Raw genomic sequence first — 11,463 nt, forward strand, 5'->3', positions numbered from 1 at the left:
TTCAGTGTGTACCATCCATAGGATGCACTGCGGCAACTTGCCAAGGCTTCTTCGACAGCACCTCCAAAACCCGCGACCTCTACCACCTAGAAGGACAAGAGCAGCAGGTACATGGGAACACTACCAGCTGCACATTCCCCTCCAAGTCACACACCATCCCAACATGGAAATATATCACCGTTCCTTCATCGCCGCTGGTTCAAAATCCTGGAACACCCTTCCTAACAGCACTGTGGGAGAACCTTCACCACACGGACTGCAGTGGTTCAAGAAGGCGGCTCACCACCACTTTCTCGAAGGGCAATTAGGGATGGGCAATAAATGCCGGCCTCGCCAGCGACGCCCACATCCCATGAATGAATAAAAAAAAATAGAATTCTACTATAAATTCTAGTTCCTTTTCTACAGTTATTACAAGATGGTTTAAGATGTGAACAGGATTCCTCTGTTGGCTCAGATGATTAAGGCAGTGAGCAACTAGAAACAAGAAGAATCCCTGGTTCAGTGTTGGGCTTGTACTGAGTTAGCTGGTCTCAGCCAGGACGATAGAGATGGTACAATTTGCCTCAATACCCCTGAATTGGGGTCGGGGAGGAGGATAAAAAAGACAACCAAAATTCCCATCCTGATCGCTATCCAGCAACCCGTTAGAGGTGTGCATGGCTGCACAGTGGCAAGAGCGGGATCAGGCTCAGCTGCAATACCCCTATTGGCTGCATATCCTACTTATTTCTAAGTTCCCACGTGAAAAATAGTGCCCATGGAGCTATACCCTAGCAAGAATGCCTCCCACTGCTGACACTGATTTACCTTCAAGTAGCTGTTTCCAGTCCATTTTTGCTAAATCACTTCTCAGTTTAGTAAAATTGTCCTTTCCCCAATTTAGAACTTTTACTCCTGTTCTATATCTTTGTCCTTTTCCATAACTATGCTAAATCTAAATGAATTATGATCACTACCACCAAAATGCTCTCCCACTGATACTCCTTCCACCTGCCCAGCTTCATTCCCTAAAACTAAATCCCGAACTGCCCCCTCTCTTTTTGGGCTTCCTACTTACTGGCTAAAAAAGTTCTAGAATCAAAGAATCGTAGAAAGGTTATAGCACGGAAGGAGGCCGTTCAGCCCATCAAGTCCGCGCTGGATCTATGCAAGAGCAACCCAGCTAGTCCCACACCCCCGCCCGATCCCCGTTGCCCTGCAAATTTTTTCCTTTCAAGTATTTATCCAGTTCCCTTTTGAAGGCCATGATTGAATCTGTCTCCACCACCACCTCGGGCAGTGCATTCCAGATCCTAACCACTCGCTGTGTAAAAAAGTTTTTCCTCATGTCACCTTTGGCTCTTTTGCCAATCACCTTAAAACTATGTCCTCTGGTTCCGCCAATGGAAACAGTTTCTCTCTCTCTACTCTGTCTAGGCCCTTCATGATTTTGAATACCTCTATCAAATCTCCTCGCAACCATCTTTGTTCCAAGGAGAACAACCCCAGCTTCTCCAGTGTATCCACATAACTAAAGTCCCTTATCCCTGGAATCATTCTAGTAAATCTCTTCTGCACCCTCCCTAAGGCCTTCACATCTTTCCTGAATGCAATTTAAGAATTCTGCACCCTCTATACCTTTTACACAGATTAATATTAGGGTAGCTGAAATCGCCTATTACTGCCCAATTGTTTTTGCACTTCAGAAATTTGCCTACATATTACAAAAATATTTACAAGTACCATATTACTGTGAATGAGGAAGAACTACTAACCCAAGACATAAGGATCATTTTCAGGGCTCAATACAAACTTAGGTTATCAGCTAAGATTTTCTAGCAACTGCACCAAGTAAAAAGCTGATGGGATTATGCTGTCTATCTGGCAAATAACATGGAAAACCCACAGATGCACCAAGTTCTGTAATCTTGCTCTGGTTCCCTTATACATTATTGATGTGTTAGATGTCCCTTTCCAAGTGCAGCACTTTTTAAACAAGACAAGTTTTAACATTTGTTTTTTTTTATATTAAAAGAGTACAAAATTACTATTTTCTTCCAAGTCCCATACATTGAATGTTGTTGAGGGTGTAGGCGGATCAGATCGGATCAAAGCTCTGCAGTCCTGCCACATCCAGTCGTGAATGGTGGTGGACAGTTAAACAACGAACGGGAGGAGGAGGCTCTGTAAACATCCCCATCCTCAATGATGGCAGAGTCCAGCATGTGAGTGCAAAAGAAAAGGCTGAAGCGTTTGCAACCATCTTCAGCCAGAAGTGCCGAGTGGATGATCCATCTTGGCCTCCTCCCGATATCCCCACCATCACAGAAGCCAGTCCTCAGCCAATTCGATTCATTCCACATGATATCAAGAAACTGCTGAGTGCACTGGATACAGCAAAGGATATGGGCCCCAACAACATCCCGGCTGTAGTGCTGAAGACTTGAGCTCCAGAACTGTCCGCGCCTCAAGCCAAACCGTTCGAGTACAGCTACAACACTGACATCTACCCGATATTGTGGGAAAATCGCCCAGGTATGTCCTGTCCACAAAAAGGACAAATCCAATCCGGCCAATTACCGCCCCATCAGTCTATTCTCAATCAGCAAATTGATGGAAGGTGTCGTCGACAGTGCTATCGAACGGCACTTATTCACCAATAACCTGCTCACCGATGCTCAGTTTGGGTTCTGCCAGGACCACTCGGCTCCAGACCTCATTACAGCCTTGGTCCAAACATGGACAAAAGAGCTGAATTCCAGGAGAAGTGAGTGTAATTGCCCTTGACATCAACGCAACATTTGACCGAGTGTGGCACCAAGGAGTCCTAACAAAATTGAAGTCAATGGAAATCAGGGGGAAAACTCTCCAGTGGCTGGAGTCATACCTAGCACAAAGGAAGATGGTAGTGGTCGTTGGAGGCCAATCATATCAGCCCAAGGACATTGCTGCAGGAGTTCCTCAGGGCAGTGTCCTAGGCCCAACCATCTTCAGCTGCTTCATCAATGACCTTCCCTCCATCATAAGGTCAGAAATGGGGATGTTCGCTGATGATTGCACAGTGTTCAGTTCCATTCGCAACCCCTCAAATAATGAAGCAGTCCGTGCCCACATGCAGCAAGACCTGGACAACAGCCAGGCTTGGGCTGATAAGTGGCAAGTAACATTCGCGCCAGAAAAGTGCCAAGTAATGACCATCTCCAACAAGATAGAATCTAACCACCTCCCCATGACATTCAATGGCATTACCATCGCCGAATCCCCCACCATCAACATCCTGGGGGTCACCATTGACCAGAAACTTAACTGGACCAGCCACATAAATACTGTGGCTGCAAGAGCAGGTCAGAGGCTGGGTATTCTGTGGCGAGTGACTCACCTCCTGACTTCCCAAAGCCTTTCCACCATCTACAAGGCACAAGTCAGGAGTGTGATGGAATACTCTCCACTTGCCTGGATGAGTGCAGCTCCACGAACACTCAAGAAGCTCGACACCATCCAGGGCAAAGCAGCCCGCTTGATTGGCACCCCATCCACAACACTAAACATTCACTCCCTTCACCACCGGTGCACAGTAGCTGCAGTGTGTGCCATCCACAGGATGCACTGCAGCAACTCGCCAAGGCTTCTTCGACTGCACCTCACAAACCCACGACCTCTACCACCTAGAAGGACAAGGGCAGCAAGCACATAGGAACACCACCACCTGCACGTTCCCCTCCAAGTCACACACCATCCCGACTTGGAAATATATCGCCGTTCTTTCATCGTCACTGGGTTAAAATCCTGGAACTCCCTACCTAACAGCACTGTGGGAGAACCTTCACCATACAGACTGCAGCGGTTCAAAAAGGCAGCTCACCACCACCTTCTCAAGGGCAATTAGGGATGGGCAATAAATGCTGGCCTAGCCAGCGACGCCCACATCCCATGAACGAATTTAAAAAAGGCAGTTTTGGCAGAGGATAGCGCTTGATGTGGTCCAGCCAGGTCTGGTGATGGATGGCTAAACCAACTGTGCATCAGATACGCTGAAGTCTACACCCCTTGAACTTGTGGGATTGAAGATGGGGGCATCCTGGGGATCAGGGATGGAGAGAATAAAGGTTTTGCTGGGGACAAGAGCATCAAAGGTGGACATCAGGGAGTGGTCAATGCCTGCAGAAATGTTGTGATGAATGGAGACCCAAAGGCTAGGCAAAAGAAACTAAATATGCAGCCAGTGATGGATAGGTTCTTACTCATTTTTTCCCCCAATTGCGCCAACGCACATCCACAAGTTACACTTCCTCCTTGACAGTTACATTGCTTGTCACCTGACAAATACAGCAAATCATAACAGGTAGACAGACTGCAGATAGACAATGGAAATCTTGCTGCACAAAGACCAATGTGCTGTGTAATTAATGCACAAAGATATCCACACTAAGGATTACAAATAATGTAGTGATTGCAAATTTATTGAATGACGACCTACAATTAACTGACAACGTATGTCATCAAGATATTGTGCAGGTTGCATGTATCATTGTAGAAGGTGGTGTAACTGAACGGAATCATACACAACTTGCCATATTTAGCATAGAATTGGGGTCGAAAATTCAAAGGGAAAAAATTGTTTTTCATAAACCATACAACTTTATGCACACAGACACCTGATGAATTACTGGATTCCTCCTCAGGAGGAGGCAATTGCTACCTTCAACGTATCATACAAAAGGAGGGGTGAGAAAGGACCACTGGGCCCACCAATACTCACCCTGTCAGTCAGACGGTGCATCCAATCACTAGTAGTGCTAACCCCTAGCAAACAAAGGAGGAAGAAAACATGGCCAATTTTAGGAAAGACTGAAATTTCTCTCCAACTCCAAGCAAGCTCCAGGAAACCATTGTTACCCCATGTCACACCACTAGCCACTCTCCCCATCAACCCCAATATATCTCAAAATCCTACAGGCCATTTAACCCACTGAAGATTGCAACATTATTTAAACTATGTCACAAGCAATAACTATCATAGTTCCTGCTTGGGCTTAAAAAATTTGCAAGTCCTCTGGCCTAAAATATAATGCCCAATTTTAAATTTCTACACAGACAGTTGAGAGCAACTGTACCAGTAATAATTATTTACCATTAAATGGAGGATAGGAGACATATACTGTTGTGTCACCAAATTTCTACAACTGAAAATCCAACTGTATAATGAATGAATAATAAAGTTGACTGTGGGTTACAACAGTCAGGTCAGCAGTTTTGACAACACAAGAACACACCAGTGCCTTTTTGCACCACTGGCTATATTAAGAAAGAAAATATTTGTCATCAGTTTTCCGGTTATTTCTCAATCCATTTTTGTAAAAAATTAATTTGACTATGTTCTTGCTTCTACAGAGGAAGAGTGTTACCCAACAATCTCATGATGCATTGAGATGGTCACTGTTGGGATGGCATATTGCTTCGATTGTGGCCTCAAAATACAATGTACTATATCACTTACAGGAACACTTTCATTGTCTCAGCAGAAATAAACAAGCAGTTACACGCAAAAATTAATTTCACTCAAAAATTCCAAAGATACCATTTGCAATACCTGAAAACATGCCTATGCAATGCTTACCATAGTTTTAACTTCAGGTATCGTATTTAAATTGGGAAATTTTGCATAATGATGCGCAAAGACTGTGCAAATTTGTTTTGTGGATAACTATTAAACTATGTAATTAGTTTGCACATTTTTTTTTTAAAAACTGTGGCATCTGACAAAAAGAAACTGGACAGCCTTTAACTCTTACCACATATACCAATTTGCCTTTTTTAAAAAAAAATCTTTCCTTCTCAGTTTGCCTTTTTATACCTTCGCTAAAATTTCTGTTCGCGTCACTTTTTTTCTGTATAACCTTCTTCTCAAGCCCCTTTCCACTTTATTTCTTCAATTTTTTTGCCTTGGTTAGTTCTGCCCACTGTTTATTCCTGTTCGTCACACTGGAGAACTACAAAGATAATGGGGAAGGTGGGGGGGTCACTAGACATTTCAGCTAAGATTAAGATATCACAAAGTGACAAACTGAAAGAGGTATTCTGCTTAGTTGGCCATAAGCCCAATACACCACAGGTGCCCTTACATCATGGTGAACAGTGATAGCCCTAGTTGACAGGGCAACAATTTTGAGCGAGGGAGGAAGACGCAGCTCAACGCCTTCAACAATCACCTGGAAAATATATTTCAAATATGAAGCTGTGAATCATGCATATATTAACGGTAGTTGCTGTAGCAAATGTTGATTTCTACAATTCCAATTGCACACGAAAGCTTTAAGGTCTCGACATACAACACAATCAGTAAAGTTGCTCAGGTTTTATGCAGATTTCCACAATAACAGAAATCAAACAGCTGTAATCAAACAACTAAATGAGACAAGCCCACTTCTTTTCTGACATGATATTTTTCTAGTTAACCAGTTGAATCAACTGACCATACAAGTTACTGCAAAATTTAGTATAGACAAACAGAAGTGCTGCTCCTACAACTGCAAAAGGAACATACTCCCCTGTAATACCGTGGTCTCCATAAACCTGCATCTGATATAAACTGATATTAGGGCAAGTGACTCATCACTCAAACCATTATTCTCAGTGCCACCAGGACTCATGATGCAAAACTATGACATTTGCACAGCAAATCACACTACATGTGGTAAATGTGGAAATTTGCAGAATTTTTTTAATTCATTCATGGGATGTGGGCATCGCTGGCAAGGCCAGCATTTATTGCCCATCCCTAATTGCCTTTGAGAAGGTGGCGGCGAGACGCCTTCGTGAACTGCTGCAGTCCGTGTGGTGAAGGTTCTCCCACAGTGCTGTTAGGAAGGGAGTTCCAGGATTTTGACCCAGCGACGATGAAGGAACGGCGATATATTTCCAAGTCAGGATGGTGGTGAGACTTGGAGGGGAACATGCAGGTGGTGTTGTTCCCATGCACCTGCTGCCCTTGTCCTTTTTGGTGGTAGAGGTCGCGGGTTTGGGAGACGCTGTTGAAGAAGCCTTGGTGTGTTGCTGCAGTGCATCTTGTAGATGGTACACACTACAGCCACAGTGCGCCAGTGATGGAGGGAGTGAATGTTTAGGGTGGTGGATGGGGTGCCAATCAAGCGGGCTGCTTTGTCCTGGATGGTGTCGAGCTTCTTGAGTGTTGTTGGAGCTGCACTCATCCAGGCAAGTGGAGAGTATTCCATCACACTCCTGACTTGTGCCTTGTAGATGGTGGAAAGGCTTTGGGGAGTCATTCACCGCAGAATAACCAGCCTCCGATCTGCTCTTGTGGACACAGTATTTATGTGGCTGGTCCAATTAAGTTTCTGGTCAATGGTGACCCCTCCCCAGGATGCTGATGGTGGGGGATTCGGTGATGGTAATGTCATTGAATGTCAAGTGGAGGTAGTTAGACTCTCTCTTGTTGGAGATGGTCATTACATGGCACTTAAGTGGCAAGTAACATTCGTGCCAGACATCAGCCCAAGCCTGGATGTTGTCCAGGTCTTGCTGCATGCGGGCACAGACTGCTTCATCATCCGAGGGGTTGCAAACGGAACTGAACACTGTGCAATCATCAGTGAACATCCCCACTTCTGACCTTATGATGGAGGGAAGGTCATTGATGAAGCAGCTGAAGATGGTTGGGCCTACAGTAGTTCCTGGGGCTGAGATGATTGGCCTCCAACAACCACTACCATCTTCCTTTCTGCTAGGAATGACTCCAGCCAATGGAGCATTTCCCCCTGATTCCCAATGACTTCAATTTTACTAGGGCTCCTTGGTGCCACACTCGGTCAAATGCTGCCTTGATATCAAGGGCAGTCACTCTCACCTCACCTCTGGAATTCAGCTCTTTTGTCCATGTTTGGACCATGGCTGTAATGAGGTCTGGAGCCGAGTGGTCCTGGCAGAACCCAAACTGAGCATTGGTGAGCAGGTTATTGGTGAGTAAGTGCCGCTTGATAGCACTGTCGACGACACCTTCTGTCACTTTGCTGATGATTGTCATGGGATGTCACAACTTGCCAACCACTTGTCCTACTGATAAATATGTCAGTTAGAAATCAGAGATTTCACTGGCAGTCTTTGCTGGTTTTATCGCAACATCCAGAAATTCTTCGACTTGTGTTTGCTTAATCAGCTGAGAGGACCCTGCTTACAAACACCTCAAATCTGCACATTGCAGGATTATACAATAAAAAAGCTTGCAGAATTACCAGCATCACTGCCACACTCTTTCCTCCCCACCCTCAGAAAAGCTTACAAATGCCTGGAATTTCCCCAACATTTACCAGTGATCACCACCCACTGCTTATTTAAATCACAGTAACCCAACACCATACTGAAGTCAAACCGCTGAAGGAGGACAGGAAAAATAACAGTGCCCTCCATAGCTCCAAGCACCATACCAGCTGATTAATCCTCACAGAAGATGTAGTTTGCACCCTTTCATACAATTCTAATTAGAACAGGATGGCACAGAGGAATCAAAAAATGAGAACTTGCAAGGACTCCTTTTGTTTGAGGGGGAAAGAGAAGGAAGCACTCTGTATTTACCCTTAGAAACCTTCAGATCACTTAAAAAAATATGCAAAGGAACAAAGTTTGGATTATTTCTACAGCAAGTATATTCTTCACATCATGTAAAATTCCCCCAGACACTAAAAAAAGCATCCACTATGGAAATTGGTGCTTTATGTACCATGGCCAAAAACTGGTGACCTAGTGCCTATACTGCCAACTTTCACAGTAAATTATTAACTAAATAAGGAACTCACAAGCTTGTGGTTACTGTACTGTGTACAGACATATTGCTGTTCTTCAAAAGCTTAATTCTAAAAGGCTTCACGCTTCAGTAAAAACTTAAAAATTATAATTAAAAATGAATATGAGCTGCCATCGTTATAATCAAACTGAACAGAAAATGCAACTATCCCCACCAAAAGAAACTTGGTTTAATGAAATGAAAGTAGTATTTTAAGGTTAGTTTGACTTTGTTGTTCCTTATTTGTGCAGAAGCAGAAGGCTATAAAAGTATAAATAAGACATTACAGGTGCATTGATCAGTGTGTACTTCAAAAATATTTATCCTATTTTCAATTAAGGCTCTTGATTAAGGTTACAATTTTTTTTCCCCTGAAGCCAATATTTAAAACATTTCCGCCAACTAAAAATCTAATCAGAAAAAAATGTTCATCATTGAATACCAACACTGAGATTTTTTTTTTCAAATCGATCACTAAGCTTTGGAACCCTGCAATACACCTTTGACAAGTAAGATCACTGACAAAAACCTTGAAAATAATTCATTTTCAAGGTTATTTTCCTTCTCTCACTCACTACCTGGTGCTTCAGTTTTGGGGGGTTATACAATTTAAACTGCTGAATTGCTGATAACTTAAAAGTACCTTCAGTGTTATGTTAGTAATTTTTCCAGTTATTAAATAGTACGTTTCAGATTAAATATTACAGCCGACACCTTTAACTGGCAGCCAGGTACAACTAAAAGGTCAAGTCTTCGAAGTCACGATCCTATTTATAGGAAAGGTGCTTTAAAACATTATTTCGACCCATCGAGGTGCCATAAACTCTGGAGCCGGCGTGGATGAGGGGGATGAGAGTCAGGGGCTGGGGATACGAGGGTAGGGGGTTAGGAGTGACTGGAGGGGCCGGGGCCGGGGCCGGGGCCGGGGCCACTCCGGCCCAACATCTGCCAGCTCCAGTCTGCTCGTGGTGTGTAGGCCTTTGATAAGCGTCCATTTAATGAGTGAATAATAATCAGGTGGAACCGCTGCACTCCCGGCCGCCGACTGCAAGGGGTTGACTGTCGGACAGCGGCTCCGAAAAGCGGGGGCTTTAAAATAGACCAGGCGGAAGCGAGAGGGAGGCGGGAGCTAGGCCCGAGGAGTTAGACTCACAACCGTCGCACTTCAATCTGGGCCTCACACAGCGGCAGGACGGGGTCCGGGGAGGGAGGGAGGGAGGAGGGATAGGACAGGCCGCACTCACTCACTCACTCACAGCCCGGGCTCCAGCCCAAGCCGAGCCGCGGGGGCGGGGGGGGGGGACAGGGCTCCTCCCCACCCATTCCAGTCAACTTCAAGCCGGGGTTCGAGGCGCAGCCCTCGCACCGAACACCCTCCTCAGGTAGGCCTTACCTCAGGATCGAGGAGCACCGCCGCCTCACATCGCTCTCGGTTGCCCGGGGACGGAGGGAGGGGGAGGGGGGGGGAAGGTTATCCCGGCAACCGAGCGCCCATCTTCCGCCTCTAATCCTAACAGAAACCGTCCAGTTCCCTCGGCCTCGTCACCCGGACACAGCTCCGCCCCTCCGCCGCCGGCCCGGCAACCCCGCCCGCCCGTGACGTCGCCGGCCCCGGCCCCGCCCCGCCCGTGACGTCACCCGGCCCGTCCGCCCCGCCCTCCGGTGACGTCACCCGGCCCGCCAGACCCCGCCCAGAAGTTGAGGTCAAAACAAAGCCCAAAGTGAAGTTTGAAAAAGTAAAAAGTTTGTGCGGATGCTGGAAATCTGAAATCAAGTGAAGAAATGCTGGGAACGCTGAGCGGGTCAGGCAGAGTGTGCAGAGGGAGAGAAACAGGGTTCACGTTTCAGCTCCATGGCCCTCGGGCAGAACTGGGAGAAGTTGAAGATTAAACAGTTTTTATTCAAAGACTTGCACAACACCAGGTTATAGTCCAACAGCTTTATTTGAAATCACGAGCTTTCGGAGCTTCCCTCCTTCGTCAGGTGAGTGAAGGGTTCTAAAAACGCATAGCATATAGAGTCAGAGAACAATGCCTGGTGATTACAGATAATCTTTCCAACTGCCCCCTATCACACCTCGGCTGGGAGACGATCACAGCAATCAAAGGAGTCGTTGGTGTTCAGACAGGTTAGCCCTGGATGTAATGTTTTCCGTGGCTAACCTGTCTGAACACCAACGACTCCTTTGATTGCTGTGATCGTCTCCCAGCCGAGGTGTGATAGGGGGCAGTTGGAAAGATTATCTGTAATCACCAGGCATTGTTCTCTGACTCTATATGCTATGCGTTTTTAGAACCCTTCACTCACCTGACGAAGGAGGAAAGCTCCGAAAGCTTGTGATTTCAAATAAAGCTGTTGGACTATAACCTGGTGTTGTGCAAGTCCTTACATTTATCCACCCCAGTCCATCACCGGCATCTCCACATCACAGTTTTTATTCAAGTGCAGAGGGGAGGGGAGAAAAGAACACATGGGCAGGTCTGTGATAGGGGGGAGGGCGGGAGTGATTCAATGACAAAAGGGATGATGGTGCAAGGCAAAGACGGAATGGGGCAAAAGATGGGTCTAGAGGAGCCGTAAATGGCAACAACAGAACCATTACCAGCACCTGCTGTCCGAAAAAATGGGAGCAGTGGTTATGATACATGAACTTCCAACATGTTATTCCAATCAGGAAGTTCACA

At 45.7% G+C, this 11,463-nt stretch overlaps 1 protein-coding gene across 4 annotated transcripts in view; it reads right to left on the minus strand.

The window, feature by feature from the left end:
* Positions 1-10,360, minus strand: part of LOC137324802 (aftiphilin-like) — a 77,952-nt gene extending 67,592 nt beyond the window's left edge. For 3 of the 4 annotated variants that reach the window (XM_067989514.1, XM_067989515.1, XM_067989512.1), the window contains exon 1: positions 10,173-10,360. The gene's annotated coding sequence lies outside the window, so the exon portion shown is untranslated. Of the gene's footprint in view, positions 1-9,422; positions 9,808-10,172 lie in introns of those variants that run through there. The other variant, XM_067989513.1, reaches the window with a different exon arrangement.
* Positions 10,361-11,463: the final 1,103 nt, after the last annotated feature.

This window comes from Heptranchias perlo, chromosome 8, assembly GCF_035084215.1.
Source record: "Heptranchias perlo isolate sHepPer1 chromosome 8, sHepPer1.hap1, whole genome shotgun sequence".
Taxonomy (NCBI): Eukaryota; Metazoa; Chordata; class Chondrichthyes; order Hexanchiformes; family Hexanchidae; genus Heptranchias; species Heptranchias perlo.